This window comes from Callithrix jacchus, chromosome 11 (genome assembly GCF_049354715.1).
Source record: "Callithrix jacchus isolate 240 chromosome 11, calJac240_pri, whole genome shotgun sequence".
Lineage (NCBI taxonomy): Eukaryota > Metazoa > Chordata > Mammalia > Primates > Cebidae > Callithrix > Callithrix jacchus.
In genome coordinates, this window is record NC_133512.1 from 56,965,342 (window position 1) to 56,988,753 (window position 23,412).

The following is a 23,412-nucleotide window of genomic DNA, read 5'->3' on the forward strand; positions in this document are numbered from 1 at the left end:
CTTGGCTCTGAGACTTTTTTAAAGAAGGCTCCAACTCTATTCTGGCCATAGCATATATTATTCTCCAAGATGTCACTATTAGTCAAAGAGACCTACCTTTTGGCCTCAAAACATGCCTCAAGGTTTTCCTCCTTAGAACCCTTGCCCTTCTCTTGTCCTGGGTACCCAGCAGCCTCTGTCATCTTTCAAAGGTAAACCTAGAAGTTGCTTCTTTAGCGAAGAGGCCTGAAGCACTGTCTCCCATCCCAGTAGCCGCATGGCATTCTGTTTGCACCTGTGTCAGAATACTTTCCTGCACCACTGTCTTTCCATGCACAAGTTGTCCACCACAGCTGCAGCAGTGATGTAATGCAGAGCACAGTGTTCTTTCTTAGGAACCAGACATCTAAGAATGGGTTCCAGCCTTGCCCCTACAGCTCTGTGACTGAAGGTAAACCACCAACCTCTGGAGCTTAGCATCTTTATCTGTAAAATGGAGAGGCTGGAATACCACATCCATGGAATTCAAACTGTGCTTCAGAGAACTTACATCCCCCTCCTATGTATGGTCCAGGGAGTTCTCAGCCCTTCTTGCTCCCACACTCAGCAAGAGTATCTTCCTTTCATCTTTTCTCTCTATTGGGCTTCTGAGATTTAAAAGAGTTCTAAAACACTGGCATGGATGATGCTCAAGATTCACTCCAACTCTGATATTCTTTGCTTCCAGAGAAAACCATATCCTGGTCATTTCTGGAATTCTTACTATGTCTAATATGGCTGATGTTAACACAGAAGTATAAAATGTGAATATTGTATTTCCTGTACTCCCCTCCAAACTCCCAAAGATATCCCCCTCGATATACCTCCAGTTCTTCCTTATTAAGAATTCAAGAGAGAGAGAGAGAGAGGGAGAGAGAGTGTGTGTGTGTGTGTGTGTGTGTGTGTGTGAAAGAGGGTATGAGGAGTGTGTGTGTGTGTGTGTGAGAAAGAGGGTATGAGGAAAGAGAGAGTGTGTGTGAGTGTGTGTGTGTGTGTGTCTACAGAGCTTATTACACAAAGTCATTACTCTTCTAACCTTGAAATCTTGGTATACATTATTCAATTTAATCCTCCCTGTGACTTGTCCGAGGACCCCACATCTGGTCACTGGTAGAGCTTGAGCTCAAAGCTATGTAAACTATAGCAGCTACACTGAACTATAACAAGCTACACTGGAAAATTCGGCAGGCACAAGAGAGAGAGTAGCAAAAAAACAACAGTTGTGGCAGGTGTGTGTGTGTGTGTGTGTGTGTGTGTGTGTGTGTTTGCGACATGCCTGTTTCTCTACCGTGCTATTCCTTTTTTTGAACATTTGCATTGGCATGTGGAATATCTGTAAAAGTATAAACCAGCTGTGTCTGGGAGAAATGTAATGTGAGCCACAAATACATTTTGAATTTTCTAGTAGCCACACTTTAAGAAGTAAAAAGAAAACAAGTCAAATTACTTTTAATAATATGTTTTATTTAACACAGTACATCTAAAATGTTATCATTTCAACCTTTAATGAATATAAATGTATAGATGAATGAGATATTTTTACATTCTTCTTTTTTACCTAACTGTTCAAACTCCAATGTCTATTTTACACTTACAGCACATCTCAGTTCAGACCAGCCACATTTCAAGTGCTCAGTAGCCACATGTACTGATTGGACAATGCAGGTCTAAGTCATCAAATAAAATGATAAATTAAAGAAGAAACAGACAACTTGCCATTTGTCAGGAAGAGAGAAGAAAATAAGTCAGTGCCCTTCTCACTGAAGTCTCGTTCTTCTGTCTCCCACATTGTCGTGTTTTCTGGTTTGTGTAGGGGCTATAGACACTGGGGATCTTGCATGTGAAACCAGCCAAGCTGAGGTTGATGCAGCTGCCCTGAATTCGTGGTGCTTGAGCTCCAACTTGCAAGTATAAAGTGTTTATCGACACTAGTGAACCGTCCTCAGTGTGTCCTGACTTTAAAAATGCTTGCACCTGGGGAGCCTCATTGTCTCTGTGAGCTTTCATTCCACATGCCACTTTAAGAAACAAAAATTGCTGTAGGAAGGATCAAAGTAGGAGATTTCAATGCCTGTTAGTTTTATTTAATTGAAAAAATAATTAAACCAAAAAGTTAAATAACAGTCTGGTTGTAAAAACGCCTAATGTTAATACAGAAGTATAAAATGTGAACATTGTCTTTCCTCTACTCCCCTCCAAACTCCCAAAGATATCCCCCTCAATATGCTTCCACATCTTCCTTGTTACAAATTCAAGAGAGAGCAAGAGAGAGCGTGCATTTATAAATGCATAAAATACATAGGTACACATGTAGATCTGTACATTTCTCTCACAGAAATGAGCTTACCTGATACTCTTCTGTACGTTGCTTATTTGCTTTATTTTATTATAATATGTCAGTACATAGAGATTTAACTCATTTTTAAACAGATTAATAACTGATAGTTCATTTATTTCATAATTAACTAATTTCCTCTTGATGGACATTTAGGGTATTTTTTTGTCAAAAAAATACAAACAATGTTTACAGCAAGCTGTGTTGCAGTAAAATCTTTGTGCTTATTTCATGGAGCATTTGTCCAAGTATTTCTGTATGGTAAATTCCAGAAGTGAAATTACAGGGTCAAATGACATGCAAATTTTTTAAATTCTGCTAGCTAAACCAAATTACCCTGCAAGAGTTTCAACTAAACTCTGTTTTTAGCTTGAGGTGGGAGGTAGGATTGAGAGTCTCAAAGATGAAGAAACGTTGTCAACAGTAAAGCAAGACAAGAACTCTTACATAAGACTTGCTACCTTTTGTACCACTACTTTAAAATAGTATCAAGTGGAGGCTGGGCAGGTTGGCTTACACCTGTAATCCTAGCACTTTGGAAGGCCAAAGCAGGGGAATCACTTGAGCTCAGGAGCTCTGGGCAACATAGTGAGACCCTGTCTCTAGTAAAAATCAAAAAAAAAAAAAAAAAGAAAGAAAGAAAGAAAGAAATCAGCCAGGCATAGTGGTGTACTCCTGTAGTTCCTACTATTCAGAGGCTAGGTGGGAGGATCACTTGAGCCTGGGAGATGGAGGCTGCAGTGAGCTAGGGCTGCACAACTGCACTCCAGGCTGGGCAACAGAGTGAGACTGTGTCAAAAATAGTAAGTGGAAAACATAAGTGAATTTGGTAATTTTATAAAACTTTTGTTAAGCTTGGTTTGATGCATAAAAGACATCTTTCAACTGTGAAATTCACTGTGGGTTTCCTTTTTATCAGTTGCACAGCGATAGGGAAGGAATCAACCTCATTTTGTCAGTTAAAAAAAATTATCTCAGATCATGTCCCAAGCAATTTTTCAGACCAGCTTTTTTTCTAGTGCACAGCAGTTCAAAGATTATTCTACAGAATTTCATAAGTGCCTAGGCTTGAAGAATAAGGTATATTGAGTTCTGATATTCCTTCTGGACAGAGTTTGGGTCCTTCATGTCATTTTTCCTTCTTAGTCACCAACGCTTGTGCATCATTACTTTGGATGCCTTCCAGGTCTGCTCCTTGGAATAACTCTAGAAGCATTTCCATCAGCCACTTATAATAGGAAAATAATCAAACTAGTAGTTTCAAGTCTACCTAGTCATAAAGTCTCAGGTCTACCTGGTCATATCTTTCAACCATTGAGTCAGATGAAAATATTCAGCTGGAGGCAAGAAGCCACCCACTTTTGATTATAAAACATAGAGAGAGTCGATGTTATATACACTGAAAGCCAACTTTTTTCAGAGAAAAACATACAAGTGTAGTTAATATGTTTTATGTAACATGGGTGCCTCCAAAAATGAAGATCCAAAGAAAGAGGGACAACTGTGCATTTTTATGGACAGTCATGCAGAAGCATGAGTGGAAGACCAAAGGCGTGATCTAATGGTGATAAACTGGGGGAAACCTGACAAGGCCTGCTTGTTCAGATGCTTTCTGTGTCACTGTGTCTTCAGAGATAAGAATGCTCCTTTCCTCCAGGTATAGGGTGGGCACCTCTGGAATGAAAGTTTATGACCAACTCTAAAGGAAAATTAGAGAATCCTTTTGTGTCCCAGATGGAAAGTCAGTTCTTACCAGTCTAATATTTTGTCCATGGCAAACTTACCGTCTCATTTTTGTCATGAGCAGGAGGCACCTGATAGCCCTGCAAAATAGAAAGAACCACACCTGCACAAAATTATTCTAGCTGGGGCTTGGACCTCCAAGTCTGGCCTTGGTGACTCCTTTAAAGCATGATGTAACATTTACATTTGTTTTACAGTGTTCATGCACATTTACTAGACAATAATAAATATAGTAATTAATGCAAGGTATTTCAGGTAAATGTAGATTGCTGAGATTTTATTGTATGCCTATGCAATTTTCCACCAAACACAAGTAAGGCACTAAATTACAATAAATAGTAAGATGTATCAAAAGATTCTAGTAGATCTTGTACTAAAATGATAGGTGGTAGTGACAATCTGAGTAACTCCATATGGGCCCCACTGTGGAGTGGTCTGTGGCTGTCTGATACCCTTGCTGCTGTATTGTTTTGTGCTGAGGGTCTACCTCCCATCTGGTGTTCCAATGGTGGCTGAAGGAGCTGGCCTCTGTTAAGACCCAGCACTTGGTTTAACTGAAAAACATTGGATATCTTCTTATAGAAATAAAATATATTAACTAGCCTCTTTTATTCCCTTCCTTCACTTCTTTCTCCTCTTCCCTCTGTCAACATTCCTCTTCTCCTTCTTTCTCTTCCTTCTCTTTCCTTCTCTCCCTTTGTCCTTCTCTTCCTCCCACTTTAACCATAAGAAATATAGAGCATTCAGCATGGTCTTTCACATTGACCTCCTCTAGAAATACATAATAGTATTGGGTTTGTGATTTATTGCTCCAGTTTTGCTTGCCAAATTAGATTTACAGGTATTAGAATTGACTTGTAGATAGGATTGATTAAAAGTTGTTGACTGCTTAGGAGTGTGTATATATGTGCACACACACATACGTGGACTTTTATAACAGAAGAAAGAAAGGTGTGACAGAGACAACTGCAGATATGTGGACTGTACTTACTTGCTGATTGAAACATTGCAAGGGACAATTCAATGTGGCAGATTTCTAATGGAGATTAGATTTTACCATGAACTGAACTGGATGCTACCAGCTCTTCTCTTAACACTGGCACAAAGTTTGCTGGACATTTCCCATCCAAAACTTGGGAGGAGATCCAATACTTTGAAAGTGGGGTAACAAGAGCCTGCCAAATCGTGTTTGTACTATGTTGCCTGACCATTTAATTGGTAATAATTTAACATGCTAATATTACAATATTCAGCAGTAATTTGGAAGCCAATTGCTCTGTTTTGCTTGCCAGAGTCATATTGAATTCTCCAGGCATCAGCATGCAATAAACTTGATTTCAAAAGGCACTTTGTTAGGTGGCATACAGCCCTGATTAAAAATAGCACTGAACTTAGTACTTAGGCATTTTTCATTTTTTTCTCTAAACTAGTTACCTTTTCTACAGATTGCATGTTAACAGCTTCTTGTTGCATTTACCTCTGTAAACCCTCAATCAAAATGTATTCAAAATATTAGGAGCTTTTCATTTAAAATGATACCTACTGGCCTGCACAAACATCCCGCATTGAAAACTAAGACTGGCAGTGAAATAATTATCAAAATTATAGGAAGAATTTTCATTTAGCCAGAACTGGATTGAAAAATCCATTTGGTGGCCAGGTGCAGTGGCTCACACCTGTAATCCCAGCACTTTGGGAGATCAAGGGGGGCAGATCACTTGAGTCCAAGAATTAAAGACCAGCCTAGGCAACATTGGGAGACCCTGTCTCTACCAAAAAAAAAAGAAAAAATCCAGGCATGGTGGCACATGCCTGTGTCCCACCTACTTGAGAGGCTGAGGTGGGAGAATCACTTGAGCCTGGGAGATTGAGGCTGCAGTGAGCCATGATCACACCACTGCAATCCACGCTGGGTGACTAGCTTTTTTTCTGTCTCAGGAAAAAATATATATATTTGGTGACAAAGGTTTGTTATATGCACCTGGAAATAGGTAGACCTTTTTTCCCCCTCCCTCAACTCCTCTTGTCTCAGAAACACTAGGCTGATTTCAGTTCAGAAAATAGCCAGCTCTTTCCACTGCCCTTCCTATTGAGATTTTCACAGTGCTGTTGTCTTATCTATTCCACAGTATTACATCTTGCGCTCTCTCAGGTAAGAGGCTTCAAATACCAGAAAACACATACATACCAAAAGGAAGTAGGGGTCTGGAAGTAAGAATAATAGGATATTTGGTAAGTGGGGACAGAGACATAAGAGAATATTAGATGAAACATGCTAGATATTAACATCTAAGCTACTCAGGGAACATTAAATATTTCCAGAGGCCAGTGGCTCACATCTGTAATCCTAGCACTTTGGGAGGCTGAGGTGGGCTGATCTCAAGGTCAGGAGTTCGAGACCAGTCTGACCAATATGAGGAAACCCCTTTTCCACTAAAAAATACAAAAAAATTAGCTGGGCGTGGGGTGGCACACATCTGTAATCCCAGCTACTCAGGAGGTTGAGGCAGGAGAATCGCTTGAACCCGGAAGGTGGAGGTTGTAGTGAGCCAGGATTCCACCACTGCACTCCGGTCTGAGTGACAGAGCGAGACTTCGTCTCAAAATTAAAAATTTACAGAATAAGTTCAAAGTAACGTCTACATTGCATTAACTACAAATTTTCTGGTTAGATTGCTACCCTTAGAAAATGAAAAACAACTATCTAAAAGAAAAAATATCGTAACTTTTGAAAAAATACTACTAGATAAGGCAAAGTAACATTATCCAAAAGGCTCAAAAAGCCAAAAGATAAAAATTCTGAAAATGATTAGCTAAGTCAGAAGAAAATGTCTAAAAGTCAGTAGACTAACTCAAAAGAATGCTAAAAGACATACTCTCTAAAACAGACACAAAAAACCACAAGAACTGAACACTCTAAAATGTAAAAACAGCAATCTGAGATGGAAAGGGAGACGAATGAGACATGGAATAGTAAGGAAACTAAGTATGTAGCACAGTCAAAATCTGATAGGAAGCAGTAAAGCATAGAATTAATACTGTAGGAAATGGAACCACTGACATAAATGACAGTATTGGAAGTTCTCACAAAATACTGAGAAAAAAGAACAAAAGGCTTATAAAATGGTGAGAAACTGACAAACATAAAAGATAAATAATGGAAATCTGGCCTAAGAAGTTGATGATCTTGAGGCCAGGTGCAGTGGCTCACTCCTGTAATCCCAGCACTTTGGGAGGTCAAGGCAAGAGGATTGCTTAAGCCCAGGAGTTCGAAACCAGCCTGGGCTACATGGTGACACCTTGTATCTACAAAAGAAAAAAGAAAGGAAGCTGATGGTCTTAAAATGCAGCAATCAAAGCCACAAGTAAAGAAACATGTTCCTAAACTGAGGAAAGACTTGAGTACATAGATTAAAAGATCTTGCAATATTTTGGGGGAAATCATTGAATAGAGACACTAGCAGTTGGGATACTCAGGGCTGTGAATACAGAAAACTCATTTTGGATCCACTAAAGAATGAAGAACTTATTCACTCACATAAATGGTGATTCCCTCATAGGTGAGCTTCAGGGTTGGCTTAATCCAGAAGCTGCAGCTTCGTCTCCCTAGGATTCCATTTTCTATGTCTTGGCATCTTCAAAGGCTGTCTTCACTCATGGCAAAGTGGTTACAATAGTTCCAGGTTTCACATCTGCCCTGCAGGATACTCATATACTAAGAGCTCATTCTTCTGTGTCAGGATTTCAAACAGGAGCCCTGAGATTCATTCTTAGGACTGCTTGTGATATGGGCCTGCAGTAGAACCAGTGACTGACACCAGAACAAAGGAATTTGTTTATCAGATAGATGGTAGATTGAAGAACATCAGTGTTGTGCTACAAGGTGAAAGGGAAAAAGACAGCCTACGGAATTCACTCCAAAGACTGACACACAGCACGTTTGGAAAAATGTTTGAATTGCAGGGAGAAAGAAAATAGCCTATAAGGATCAAATACATTTATTTTAAAGCTATACAAACACGAAAGAAAATCGAGCGGGCCCAGACTACTCTCTTGTTGAATAGAGGAGAAAAGAAAAAATTCTACAGCTTTTTTGGGGGCAAAGTCTGTAACCCAAGAACTTTATTCTCAGCTGAGTTGTCTTAATGTGTGAAAGCAGTACAAAGTTTATGATACAGGATTCAGTTTCTATTTGTATATTTGGTAAATACCCAGTGGGCATACCTGAGCTGAGAAGGGTATCAAATTCTGCATGTCAAGAACAGGATACTATACTATGAAAGGACTGGTATGAAAGGGTTGCCCTGTAGTGATACTGTCAGAACCAACATCTAACTCTTCACAGAAGCTCTGAGAACTATTACTTCAGCAGACCTCACCTGTTTGTACTGGCCATGTTAATGACCCTATAGGAATGTGGTTGGGTTACTATATTTTTTACAACAGCATCTGGATGAGGTTTAAAAGCAAATAATTTCATTATGAATTATTAGTTCTTATTATGAGACTAGCCCTGTAATTGGACCTCCGAAATTCCCCCTGAAAAGCTTCAGGCAGAGTGTACCATCAGATTTAAAAGTCTAATTAAGTATGACTAAAATTGTGTTTCATTTTAGCCCACCTTTGACTAGAAAGAAATGGTCTCTAAAGACCTAAAAAATAAATATATAAAAGGCTATTCAAAGTGAAAAACCAAAGATGAAATGGAAAGGGAGATAAATGAGATAAGAAAGAATTATAAAGACATAAAATGGAATAGCTAAATTACAGTCCCCTTAAGGCAGGCAGCAAAGAACAAAACTGACACTTGAGGAGAATTGAGAAAGTGATGCAAAGGCAAATTGGGTTAAACTCTCAGGTGGGTGATGTGTTCCTCTGATATCATTTCTGGTATTTTTCCCACTTTGCTTAACATGCTTCTCTACTTGAAAATAGTGTATATTAATACAAAAAGTGAAATTAATCAAAATGTTCAGTATTGGTGGGACTGCTTAATAAATTACAATCTATCAGTACATTATGAAGTATTGAAATTTGAAAGTATTTGTACTGTAGTGTTCCTCCCTGTCAGAGTGTCAACTCTCATTCATGGTATCGGATGTGTTATTTTTATAAATATTACTGCATCCCTTACCCATTGTTAAAATATTGATGTGCTTCCAGACCCACTGGTAAAGAGCCCCTCCTTGGAGTACCCCAGCTCCCTGAATGCTCCTGTCTCTCTCAAGATCCTCAGGCCCTCCCTAAGACCCCACTACTAGAGAGTTAACAGCTGACACCAGAGTTCTTCCATGTCAAAAAAAGAAAAAGGGGTTTTTTGTTTGTTTGTTTGTTTTGAGACGGAGTTTCGCTCTTGTTACCCAGGCTGGAGTGCAATGGTGCGATCTCGGCTCACCGCAACCTCCGCCTCCTGGGTTCAGGCAATTCTCCTGCCTCAGCCTCCTAAGTAGCTGGGATTACAGGCACGCGCCACCATGCCCAGCCAATTTTTGTGTGTGTGTGTGTGTATTTTTAGTAGAGACGGGGTTTCACCATGTTGACCAGGATGGTCTTGATCTCTTGACCTCGTGATCCACCCGCCTCGGCCTCCCAAAGTGCTGGGATTACAGGCTTGAGCCACCGCGCCTGGCCGAAAAAAGGGTTTTTTAGTATTATTTCCAATTATAGACATGCATTCCTAGGACATTTGCTGTTATTCCTGTATTCTCTTTAAGCCCCCGCAGTGGTTTCTTCCAGCTACCATTTGCACAGTTGCTGGTCTAGAGCAATTGATTATGCTCCTTATAATATCAAAGACCTCCTACTACTAATCCCTAACTCACTTCTGATCTTTATCCTGTTTCTTGGACCTTAAAGCCTTCTGGAAATGGGTAAATTTTGGAATTTAATGTCTAGCTGTGAAGTTCTTCCTTTGGTTTTGTTGTTGTTGTTCGTTGTTGTTTTGGGGCAGATTTAGCATTATCATCAACCGCTGTTAGCCATCTTGGCACAGAAATGTTTATCAGAAGTGGTACCTAGAATGATCCCCTAATAGATCTACACCCTAAACAGTATGAATTTGTTACATTACATAGCAGAAGGGATTTTGCAGTTGTATTTAAGATTATGAACCTTACAATGGGAAGATTATTCTGGATTATCTGAGTGGACCCAATCTAGAGCCCTTTAAAAACAGAGAACTTTCTCAGGCTAGACGCAAAAGAGATATGACAGAAAGAGAGACTTCAAGCATGGGAAGGATCAAGCATGCTTTGCTGGCTCTGAGATGTAGTAGCCACATTAGGAACCAGAGAGAGACCTCTAGAAACCATGGGCAGACCCCAGCTGTCAGTTAGCAAGGAGACAGGGACCTCAGTCTTAAAACCACATCAGACTGAATTCAGCCAACAGTCATGTATGAGATTGGAAGCAGATTTAGCCCCAGAACTTCCAGAATGGAACATAGCTCTGCCGACACCTTGATGTCAGCTTTGTACAGCTCTAAACAGAGAACCAGCTGAGCCATGCCATACTTGGACTTTTGACCTATGAAACTGTGAGATGATACATGAGCGTTGTTTTAAGCCACTAAATTTGTGGCAGTTTGTTACAACAGCAATAGAAAATTAATATGCCAACATGTAAAATAACAGCAACAACAAAAAACCCAACAGAAGGTTGTGGAATAAACACTAAACATTGCAGAAAACACAGTTCAGAACGGCTGTTGTCGCGCTCTGGCTGAGAATGTCTACACAGTAATGAGCAGCAAATCTGAAGGCCAAAAGCACTTGGTGGAAGCTTTACTCTCTGCACTCCACTAAAAACATACAAAAAGGATTGGGGTTTTAGGGGGAAATGTATGAATATGTATGAATCTCTGTATCATTTTTGGTAAGAAAAACATTTTAGAGATGAACCATTTTAACAAAGTGGCCTTGTTATAGTGCTGTAATTAAAAGAGGGTGGGTGTATTGTTTGTAGCTTTTTGTTCGTTTACTTAAAGTCATTATTGCATATAGTAACAAATTGGTGAGAAGAAGAAACTATACGAAGGGGAGATTGTTTTGGCAATGGTACCAGCTGTCCTTTTTTGTACTTTACTTCTTCTAGTACAACTGTAAAACTTAGACATGCTTTTCAAGATGTGTTAGCACAAGATCTGTTATTTATGGTTTCTAAGCTCTGAAGGCTACTTACATAAGGCTCAACCCAAGTAGAAGATACAGTGAATTGCTTTGTGTTATGAATTGCACTGGTAATGTGCAAGTTTGCTAACATATGCTGTCATTCCAAAGGTAGTCGAGCATAGGAGATAATGTTGGAGCCAGACTGCCTGGGTTTAAATCCTAGCTCTTCCACTTACTAGCTGCATAGCCCAGGCCAAGTGACATAATCACCAGTGCCTCAGTTTCCTTTGGTGTGAAAATAGATAATAAATCTACCTTTCTCATGGTTTATTGTGAGAATTTTATAATATAAAGTGCTTAAAATGACATTTTAGCACATTGATTGGAAGCAATAAATGTTAGCAATAACTATGATTGTTATCCTTTCCTTAAACATGAAAATATTCATGAAATTGGGGCATTCGGGCTCCTTGGACACAAGAAATAATTAATCCCAATGATTCCCCCCAGTGAAGATGTCCCGACCCTCTGTATGAGAAAGCAAACCAGGACAGCCAGTCACCTATGAGGCCCATCTGTCCCCCCTTCACTGGTGTTTTTCACTTCAAATTAGTGAGGCTGTATAGACAATGTTGGCATTATAGCAGTCCTTGCCATATAAATCTTCATTTTATAACAGTTGACAAATGAATTTCTCAATCTGTTATATGGAATAGTATTTTATGAGGTACTGATGGGCATGCTGTGAAATGATGGGTCAATACTAAATAATTTGGGAAACACTGGGTTAAACAAAGGTTTCTGTGACTCGGGACTTAACAAAGCCCTATTATTAATGTAAATTGTGAATTTCCAAAGATATATATACATATAGTGCATAGCTCCCCAAACATATTTGACCATGGGACTTTTTTTTCAGGATATATCTCTTAAAATTACCTGGAAGTATTCTTCACATCCAGTTTGGGAAACAGCTGCTCTAAAATAGGAGCATATTTTACCAGGATTGTTTAACATTTATGAATTAGGATTATTGTGATTTATAGCTTGTTATAAAGGAGATTTTTATACTTACATATCCCAAATGTATATGTTTATGTATGTGTATCCATAGTAAAAACTAAAATTAGATAAAGTAGTAAAGAGTCTATTTCCCATTTTGTAGATTAAAAATGGCCCTTGTTGGGTCAGATTAATGACTTTTCCCAGTAGTTCTTCTCTGACAGATAATGAGATCATCTTGTCGCTGGTCACTTGGCAAACACTCGGTCATCAAATATATATTGAACTGGGCATCAGTCAATACATCAATACATGGTTTGTCATCCATCACTTTAGTGAGGCCTTTTATAAAATAATCTGTAGTTTCAGCCAGCACCACTTATTGAGATGGTAAGTTCTATAAGGTTAGTATCCTCTATGTGAGGAAATTCCTTTCTAATTGACCTAAACTTACCTCTCTCAAATGTCAAGGATTCATCCCTTCACTTAATATTCAAAACTGGTGAATACAACCAAGTTTACTTTTATTCATTTTATAGACTTCAGCCTCATCCTCCACTCCTTTGGTCATTGTCTTTCTCAACTAAAAAGTCCCCATTTTTTAGTTTGTCACTTGACTCATGTCAAGACCTGTGAAGGATGTGAGATTTTCCCCTACTTTCAAGTTAACAAATTAGTCTACCACAGTTTAATGGGCTGGCAAAAGACACAAGAATCTTGGGTTAGAGACAAAGGCCAGTTCTTTACTCACACCAATAGCAGTAGCTACAGTATCAGCATTTGCACCAGATTCCCAATTCCCTTAGGAAAATAAGGGGACCAGATGACACCTGCATGCACGCATGCACACACACACACACACACACACACACACACACACAGTGTGTTACAAAAAAAATCCCCAAGCTTTGGGAACATGAATCTTTTATAATGGTTAGTAAGTCGGCCTGACTGTTGCCGCAGCAGAAGGTATTATTATGTTTAATAGTAAATAAACCTGCTCATGCTATAGAGGGAGACACTATCACCTTCCAAAGCAGTTTACTTGAAAATCTAGTCCAGCACAAATGCAGTTAGTGTCTCTACTTGCAAGATGTGCTGAAATACAAGGAACCCATGGAGAATTGTCTCCCAACAGGGAACACCTGTCCCCTACATCTGCTACTCCACTATTCCTTCTCTGAGACATGTCAAGTTTCATTACACATATATCAGGGTCTGTAGCCAAACCTGCAATATTTAGATGAAAATATGTTGGTGCATTTATTTCATATTATAGAACTTAAACTCCACAGGGGCAAGGATCTTTGCTTTGTTTACTTGGGTATCCCAGAGGCAGAGAACTATATCTAGCACATAGCATTCAATAAAGATGTGTTGAATGAGTTTATGAATTTTCTATATTCTTCTTATTTGGATCCATAAGTTTATTGGCTTTGCTGTGCAGAAGCAGCAGTTATATCGGTCCTTTCAAGAAACTGCCTGCAGAGATTCTTGGAGTCATCTGCCTGGAACACCGCCCACTCACCCCCTCAACTCACCTCCTGGCTGCTCCATCTCATTCTTCCAATCTCATCTTAAATGTTATTTCCACAAAGAGACCTTTCCTAACCCAGAATAAGATCAGTACTTTTGGGAATTCACTCTCACAACACCTTGGCTTTTTTCCTTCATAACTTAGCACAGTTTGTACTTATATTTATTTTAGTGTTTTCTGGCTTAAAACCTGTTTGCTCTATCACTCATGAAACTATAAACCAGACCATTTCTATTTTGCTTGCCACTGTATAGCTAGTACCTAACAGAGCATGGCATAAAGTGGCCACCAACTAAATGAGTAATGAATACATTAATGAACACATTGCAGCCTGTGGGTGAGAGCCCATCGCTATGAGTGGCTTTGGCATAACATGGGCCAAATGCATAGTTTGCTCCTTGCCTTTTTCAAAACATTTTGCCATCTTGCTCTTCAGTCACAAAGTCTCAAGATTTTTCTTCAGTAGAGTTTAGTCATTTTTTATGTTATATTCCCAGAAAGCACTTAATTTTAAATTCAGAGGTGTCATGTCATTTTACTAATCAAAACAGTATAAGCATATTAAGTCAGTACTGGTCCTAGCATTATTCCTTTGGTAATTCTAATGTTTACACTTACGTATTTAACTCAGTTGCATAATAAGGAAATGGAACTTCCAGAAGAATCCCATTAATCTCAATTAATGAATGAGCAAATATTCTTTGAAAACCTGCCAGGTGCTGGCCAGGTGTGGTGGTTCATGCCTGTAATCCCAGCACTTTGGGAGGCCGAGGAAGGCCAATTACCTGAGATTGGAAGTTCAGGACCAGCCTGGCCAACATGGTGAAACCCTATCTATACTAAAAATACAAAAATTAGCCAGATGTTGTGGCAGGCGCCTGTAATCCCAGCTACTCAGGAGGCTGAGGCAGGAGAATCGCTTGAACCTGGGAGGCAGAGGCTGCAGGGAGCTGAGACTGTGTCACTGCACTCCAGCCTGGGCAACAGAGAGACTCTGTCTGAAAAAAAAAAAGAAAGAAACCTACCAGGTGCTTACAATCATTCTGGGCACGGTGGAAGATAGGAAAATCATGAAGACTGAGTCTCAGGGAGGTTATAACCTACACGAGCAAATAAAAATGTGCATGATGTGTTAGCATTAATAAGTAGCAAGCAGTATCAGACCATGTATATGTAAGTGCTAAGCCACATGGTACAGATTTTTTAAACTGTTAAGAGCTTAGAAAAGTTAAATATTACCCCAAACTAGAATAATAGGGACTTCCTAAAGTTAGTCCTGAGCTGGATGTTGGAGATGTTTAATTAGATATTTAACAAGAATTTCATGAGGCAAGCCACAGAAATAGCAGTGCATTCTCAGAAAAGCAAGACCTGGCTGTACAGGAAGGAGGTATAAGTTGGGAAATAGTGTCATGTATGCACAATCACTGTTGGATTATATGAATCACATACAGTCTTTATGACTCTTTCCATTCAGCTAAATGCCATACAGATAAAGCCACACCTTTGGACAAATACAGCTGGGGTGAGAACCATCAAAAGATGGAGCCTTACTCTAAGGAGAATCCACTAAGTAAATAAACTGCAAAGGAAAGACTTAGAAGGTCATCTAACATACTCATAAATTCCAGCTATTACCAAAGATGAAAGGGAAGTGAGAGCCATGAGGAACAGTAGGAAGGAGTGCCTCTGGCCCCCTCCAACTGCCTGTTTACAGGAGAGGAGGAGCAGCAGTGCTGCCCAGATGGCAGAGCCAAAGTTAGAATGAAGCTTCCTTACCCTAAGACCTCTTTAGGAAATCCTGTTTGTGACGCTGGCTTCACTGTGAAGTCATCAGGATTCCCCACAGGGTTGCAGGAGCACATTTCTGGATTGAACCATGGTTTCTAATGCCGATTTGAAATCTTATTATCATGTGCACTCAGCAAGATAGAAACTGCATATCAGGTGAAGCTTGGGTCAGACTTTATTTTGCAAGCATTTACTTATCTTTCTTGTACGATGGAAATGCTGGCAACACAATAGCTTAAAAACAAGATAAGCCTCATCTTTTTCCTGTATGAGTATGTTAGAGAATGATGATTTTGATGGCCTTTAAAAAGCAGGAAAGGGCAAAGCCCTATGATGCCACTTCTTTGGCATTTCATTACTTCATTAAGAGAATTATCCTAAAAGCCTGGGAGCTGTAATACAGCTTAAAAACCCATGAGAGTTGAGTGAAAACACCATAGACTCCAAACCAGATTAACCAGAAGGTTCATCCTGAAGAGACCCACTGTTATATTTGCAGCTGGGGTGTGTACTTTTCCTTCTGCCACTCAAGTGCTTTTGCGTGTGGGGGTGGACAATTTGCTTTCCATGCCAAACCCAATGAAATGGGATTTGTCTTCCCTCTCAGACAGGTGGCCACGCTGTGACAGAGAGGGCTCTGCCTGGCTGCTTGCCTCTTTGGACACGCAGCCCTGTGGCAGTGCAGCGCCAGGCCCCATATCTGACCCTGTGGCCTCACAATCTGGAGGCCCACATGGGCAGCCTCGGGTGGTGGAGTTCCACTGGCAGACAAAGAAGAGAGGCAAGAGTGCTGATCCAGGTGACTTCTGTATGATAGAAGAAACCTCTAAGGTCCTGGTGATGTGTGAACCAATGAAATGGCTGCTCCAGTAATTAAAGTATGAGCTTTCCTTCATCTTTTTCAGCGTGGACCAGGCCTTGGGAAAGGAATTTTGACCTTCCCAGACTGTACACATTACTTAATCTACACTTATTACATGCAGATTTCACAAGCCTTCTTCCTGTGAGACTAGGTTAGTCACTTAGGGTTAATTATTCAACAGTTAAAGGAAATACTGGGATGGAGGGAAAATAGATTTCCAGAAGCCAGGGAGTAGAGACTCTCAAAACGTCAGATTGCTCCATGAAGGGTGCATAGCCATTTTTATTGCAGTCTTTGAACATGAAGTAATAATCATGATTTGAATTCTCTAAACCTCAAAAATACTCCCTTCTTAGCTGTAAATGGCCACTTGTCCCAACCCCACAAATCCATGGGGAACTTCTGTTCTCCCAGGGAAAATGCAGTTAGATTATAGCAAAGAAAGGGATCCTAGGTCTTCCCCTCCTGCCTTAAGAGGAATCTTCAGTATCTCTACTCATGAGATAATAAAATGTATCAGCTTCAGAAATTTGAAAGAGATTGATCAGGACTCACCGGTGCTGTTTCAAAAACTTTTGGTTGTGAGTGCCACATCTGACCACTGCACAGATAGCACTGAGAAAGAAAATTGGACCCAGTTCTCTGCTTTTGCCTTCCATTCTCCCCCTAAGGGTCCACATGAACAGCAAGCTTGGCCTGGTTTCCTTAGGTCCTTCTCGGCCCATTTCTTTTCTTTCATCATCTTTCTTAAAGCTGATATGGCAGTTCCACAGGGAAGAAACAAATAGCACACTTGGATGAACTCTGCGAAACACAAAGACCTTTCCTCTTATCCCTGATTCTAAAGGGATTTTTCAGTATTTAATAAATAAATAAATGAGGACTGTTTTAGACTGAATAGTAAGTGTCCCATTTATATCACATTTGTGATGTTTTGAACAGGGTGAAGGAAAGCGTTCGCGATAAAGCACATGGATTATAAAATCGTGGTCGACTTGTTAACAGAACCCAAGTCATAAAGCTCCCTTGAAGAGTACTCAAAAATTCCAGCTACACCAAAGACAAAAAGAAAGTGAATAGACCTCAACAGCCCTGACTCCTCTGTTTCATTCTTTAGGTTAAATACTACCTCCTTAAAGAGGCATTTTCTATCATTCTCTACCAGCCTGTCTTACTTTCTTGATAACACTTACCACTTATTTAATCATTTCTTTCTTTCTCCCTAAACTGTAAGCCTCACAAGGGTAGGGACCATGTCAGTCTTATTTCTGTATTCCCTGCACTCAGCATAGTGATGAGCACATCACAGACTCCAAATGTGCTGAATGGGTGAATGAACTACTGGAGTGTGCTATATGGCAAACCTGTTCCAAGTTCTTCATGGACTTACAGGCTCCTTGGGATTGCTTCTTTCTTTTCTTAGAACCAACTGAAGAACACTACTTAGTTTCAACATCAGGTTTACCAGTGTTATTCCCATTCATTCATTTTTACTTTTAAAAACCTGGGATTTGGCCAGGTGTGGTGGCTCACGCCTGTAATCCCAACACTTTGGGAGTCTGAGGCAAGCAGATAACTTGAGCCCAGGAGTTCAAGACCGGCCTGGGCAACATGCCTAAACCCTGTCTCTACAAAAAATTGGTGAGCTATGGTGGTACATGCCTATAGTCCCAGCTGCCTTGGGGGCTGAAGTGGGAGGATTACCTGAGCCCAGGAGGTCAGGGCTGCACTGAGCTGTGATCACCCAACTGCACTCCAGCTTTGGTGACAGAAGTAGACCCTGACTCAAAAAAAAATTTTTTTTTTTTTGTTCAACCTGAGTCTCAAGTCCTCTAGCAGTTACGTAGTCATAGCCAAACAATGCAATAGAGTGAAGTGGTCATGAGAGCCACTAGTTGTCTCTATCATTTCTCTTTTTTTTTTCTTTTGAGATGGAGTCTTGCTCTGTAAAGTGCAATGGTGCAATCTTGGCTCACTGCAACCTCTGCCTCCCAGGTCCCGGTTCAAGCAATTCTCCTACCTCAGCCTCCTGAGTAGCTGGAATTACAGGCACAAGCCACCATGCCCAGCTAATTTTTTTATTTTTTAGTAGAGGTGGGATGTCCCATGTTGGCCAGTCTGGTCTTGAACTCCTAGCCTCGTGATCCACCCACCTCAGCCTCCCAAAGTGCTGGGATTACAGGCATGAGCTACCGCGCCCAGTCTTGTCTCTATCAGTTCTTGGCTCAATGATGATGAGCTATTATTAACTGTCCCTCAACCTCAATTTCCTCAACTGTAAAATGAGGATATTAATATATCTCTCCCTCATAGCATTGATCTGAGGTTAAAGAGTATGTGTAAAGCACTTCACTTTTGCCTTTTGCATTGTACATGTTCAGTGAGACTTAGCCATTGAATTTCCTGTTCATAATTTTGTTACTTTGGTGTATCATTTTTCTAGAACAGGATAAAGGATGGCTTCTTGCTGGAGGTAACATAAGACATTAGAAGAATTCAGTGTCAAAGGCCAAGGACCTGGACTACTGGGATTCTAGATAGAGCCTTGAGCCTGAGGTACAGAGCATGAACTGAAGTCACCGCAGGCTGGATGGCATGGCGAAATGACTCAGTAGTCAAATGATGAGTTATCATTGCAGAGCTCCTTATGTCTTTCCTCCTGCATCCCACCACAGTTACCACAAAGGCCAGAGCTGGTCCTAGAGTCTGGCAAAAGGCTGAGTATGCAAGTGAATTTAAGGAAACCCAACTAAGATTTAAAGAAACTAGGCAGGGTTCTGGGGTTGAGGCATGGGGTCAGCTGACCATTCCACAAAGGAGGACTTGGGAGCTCCTACTTGGTCTTCCTTTGTTTTCCATAGTTCCTCACAGAATCCAGAGGGCAGTCTCCCAGGCTCTCAGAATGTTACTCTGAGCCACAGGAAAGAGTACCTTATGCCAGCTCATAGGGGAACTCCAAACAGTCAGCAGGAAGAAACTCAATCACTCAGATGAAAATGATGGTGTCTCACCATTTTTCTATGCAGTTTTCTAAGGGGCGAGACAGAGACATTTGGCTATGAGACATTAATTAATTGAACAGAATGTACTTTAACTGTTACCTTTCTTATCTAAGGCTGTGTGGCTGGCTCACTGGTTTTAATTAAGTAAAGAGCAGTGAGTTACACATTTAATGATCTCACTGGACATAATTTCCTTTCATACTGGTTTGTAATGAAACCACTTGAGATGGGAGAGGTGCTACCCTCTCCCATCTCAAGTGGAACTCAAAGAAAAGGCCCATTTGTTTTAATATTCCTGGACCATTTACATGGTCCAGGAATACAATGCAAAAGACAAAAGTCCAGGATCAGCAATCTGGACTTTTTTTTTAATCTTATAAAAATCTGTATAATGTATTCATCTTATGTATGATTATTTTTAAAATATTATGTATTATGTTCTTTCATTTAACAAAAGTGTACATGGTTGTTGTAGAACTTTTAAAAAAGAGTAAAGAGTATAAGTCTATAGTATATTGTATCAGAAAGTAAGAACATGCTCAAAAATATGGGAACATATCAAAAAGGCACAGAATTTAGCTTGAAGGAACCCCTGGACTAATATGAAACAATTTGGACATCAAAATACATAATTACAGTAAAGGGTTATAATAAAATGGGAGAAAAGAGAGCTTTGACTTACCATAGACTGACAACCAATAAATACAGAGTGAGTGACAGATTAAAAAATCATCAGTGGATGCTAAAACTACTGAGTGGAAATTTGATCAGGAGATTTACATGGTGTCAAAATGGCTCTTTACAAGATAGTTATTTTAAAAATAAAAAAAGAAAGAGGAAAGAAAAATAAACCATAAACCAGTGACCAAGAGATGACTATTACTAATGGTTTAATAGTTATCTTTTAACTGTTTCCTGTGCATTATAACATTTTAATTTCTTATAAAATTACATCATGCTTTTTTGTAATCTGCATTTCTTTTATAAAAACATATCTGGATCTTACTTATTTGTATTTAAGTATTCTGTGGCACATAGTAGGCACGTAGTAAATGCTGGTTGAGTGAATGAAATTTGCAAGACTTCTTTAAGGAAAGCTGTGATGCCTGCCCTTATAAGTAAAGTTTTCTGCGTTCTCATGGTTATTCCTTTAAGACTAACTCTCGGAAGTGGAATAGTGATACAAAGCATATTAAAAACCCTAAGTCCTTTGATAGATAGAGCCAAATTGCTCTCCAGAAAGATTTTTCTACTTTATTTTCCTTCCAGAGTGTATTAAATGAATGCCATTCAATACATTTTTAAGAAGGAAGATTTAAGAAGGGATTAAATTTGTGTGAAACACCAGAGTAAGACCCAGAAAGTAACAGTCATCCGAATTCTCTTCTCTCTGTCTGTAGGTTAGATTCTGTCAGGACCAAAAGCTGGGATCATTAATGGTTTTCAAAGCCTTCAGTCATACAAAATGGAGTTTCTGTTGATACTGGAAGCTCCAAGTTGGGACAGACTCTTATTTTATTTATGCCAGTCATATACTATCTCCTGTGCTACACCATCCTTCTTTTGTATCTTTTTCTTTTTGAAAAATCCTATCTGCTGCACTGGACCTAAAGTCTACTATGTCAAGGGGAATGATAAAGAGAAAAACCTGGTTCCTGTTTGCTAGCATTCAACACCACTGTTATCAACAAAGAACCTCCAAGAGGGCCCCCCTTTCATTTGCACTTTGATGCTAGCTACTTAGCACACTTGAACACCAGCCATTTCCAGTGCCATTTCCAAAGGTGGGCAGAGCAAGGGGCAGGATACATATACATTCCGTGGGCAGCCGAGCAGCTGCCCTCTTACGCTAGCCAGTGCCTGTGGCAACCCTTACCTCCTGACTTCAGCCTCCCACCAGTTGCAGCTGAGTGGTGTATTATCTCTTGATCTATACATTAAACGTATTATCAAGGAGAACCCAGAATAAGATATTTAGAGAGATAAATACCTTTGGATTCAAAAGATGAGCAGTCAGAAAAATTATACCATGATTTGGATTTGCTTATATTTTCCTTTTTGGCTTTCACTGACTAGCATGTTCTCAAGTGATGACAGTTGGTCTGATTGAGAGCCGTTAGTCAAATCCAGTAACAGTATTAATCTGTGGTTGGAAATGACTGTTAATGTAAGTGCCAGCCTATTCAGTTGTGGTTTTTCTTCCAGCTTCCAATCATGCCAGGCTTCCAGCAGGAGGAATAGAGGCTGTGGTAAAGGAAACCGTTGGTAAACGAAAGAAACCAGAAACTGTCACTACCCATAACAACGAAACAACAAAAAAATTTACAGAAAAGGAAAGGGAGACAAAGGAAATTGTTTAAAGTGGTTGAAGCCTGCATAGTCTGATGTGATCATTAAGCATGAGGGTGCCTCGGCGTGGTGGTGCCTAAGGCACTGACTCCAATTTTCCAGTGAGAACAGGAAAGCTTTAAGCACCAAAGCCATGCTGTCCAGTAATATAGCTGAGCAAGAGAGCTTTTCTTAAAGGAAGAGAATAGCGTTTAATTGAGACTATTTTTGTCAGTCTCCTAACAAGCTCCTCAGACAGGATCTGGTCACAAAGTTATGTTGGAAGAGTTTATCCCATAGTCCTTTTTACTGCCTTTTCAGAACAAATGTTCAGTAATGTCGCTGTTGTTCATTGGTTATCAAGAAATGCTCATTGTAACTGAGAAGTGCTTAGCAAAGAATCTATCTCGTGTACTTTTTTTATTTCAAGAACTTTAGGCAGGCAGCTTTCTATGTGTGTTCTCCAAAGCTCCGAGACTTTTTTTTAAATATTTTGAGAAAATATTTTCAGTAAATCCATATTCACTGAATGAAATATTAAATATATCCATAAAGAAGCAGAAGATATAAGTACCAGGGTAACATCAGGCAAGTCTGAATACAGTATAGCTGAAGCATTTTATCACCTCTCAACAAGAAAATCGCTATTTTGCCAGCTATTCTAACAATTGCAGTGTTTCTAAGATCTACATTTTTTTCACATTTATTTCTAAAATCAGAATGCGAATTGCAGTCAGTTGGTGGCATCTTAGATTTGATGAGATATGGTGATTCTCTTTAAAAAGCAAAAGTAGTAATTTTCTGCATATCATTGGCATCCAGTGTTTGTTTAACTCTGGGGTGCCAAAAAACATCTTCAAGCACCAGTAAAGAAGACATATTTAATTTGTGGACATTTTTATTATACTTTAGTAGGTAAGTGATGTTCCTTCAAGGCATTTAAGGAACCCACTCTGGAATAGACTAAAGAGACTGAGTCTCAGAGTAATGTTGGCCACGAGGGTCACAGCCGGTCAATGGCAGAGCTGGACTGAGGTTCCTGCCCAGTCTGGAGGGTCAACACAGGGTGTGTTGTCCTGCTCCCTGTCAGAGGAGGCACAAAGGAAGACTCAGTGAGGCAGACCCCAATTTGCTCTGAAGCATCCTTCTATCTGGCCACTGGCAAAACTCCCAAACAAGTGGTCAAAGGTACCAAAAAAGTTCAGCCTCAAATGAGTGGGTCAGTAAGACATGAGACAGTAAAACTTTGTTCAGTAGTGGGACGTGGGATTGGCATGGCAGAGTCACTCAGCTGCCCTGTGCTCAGCCTGCAGCCTCCTCCCTGGTGTCAAGGCCTTCCTACTTCCAGGTAAATCTTCTGAAATACATCATTTTATTTTAAAAATATACTGATGTTAGTAAAAATATTGCCAAAGATATACTAAAAGTTTATTTTTTCTATCTTTTGATAAATTAATAAATTTTCATATAAAGAAAATGAAAATGTCTTTTAAACTTCTTAGCATGCAAAACCAAAGTAATCTAAAGTATACATTAGTTATAGCTAAAATTACACCATCTGAAGGTGCATTTTATGAGCAATGCCTACAATGTCTATTACCAAATTATACCGACATGTTTTTTGTAATATATTAAATACTGATACTCTTAATCCTTTGTAAGCTTTAAAGGGCTCTACTTAATTA

At 39.7% G+C, this 23,412-nt stretch overlaps 1 protein-coding gene and 1 long non-coding RNA gene across 6 annotated transcripts in view; one reads left to right on the forward strand and one right to left on the reverse strand.

The window, feature by feature from the left end:
- Positions 1-23,412, forward strand: part of CDK6 (cyclin dependent kinase 6) — a 235,773-nt gene that overhangs the window by 178,980 nt on the left and 33,381 nt on the right. The window lies entirely within an intron of this gene.
- Positions 1,498-21,507, reverse strand: LOC118143687 (uncharacterized). The gene is made up of 3 exons (XR_004728013.3): positions 21,390-21,507; positions 16,953-17,201; positions 1,498-2,055 (listed from the first exon to the last, which is right to left on the reverse strand). It is a non-coding gene; the product is annotated as an uncharacterized LOC118143687 (long non-coding RNA).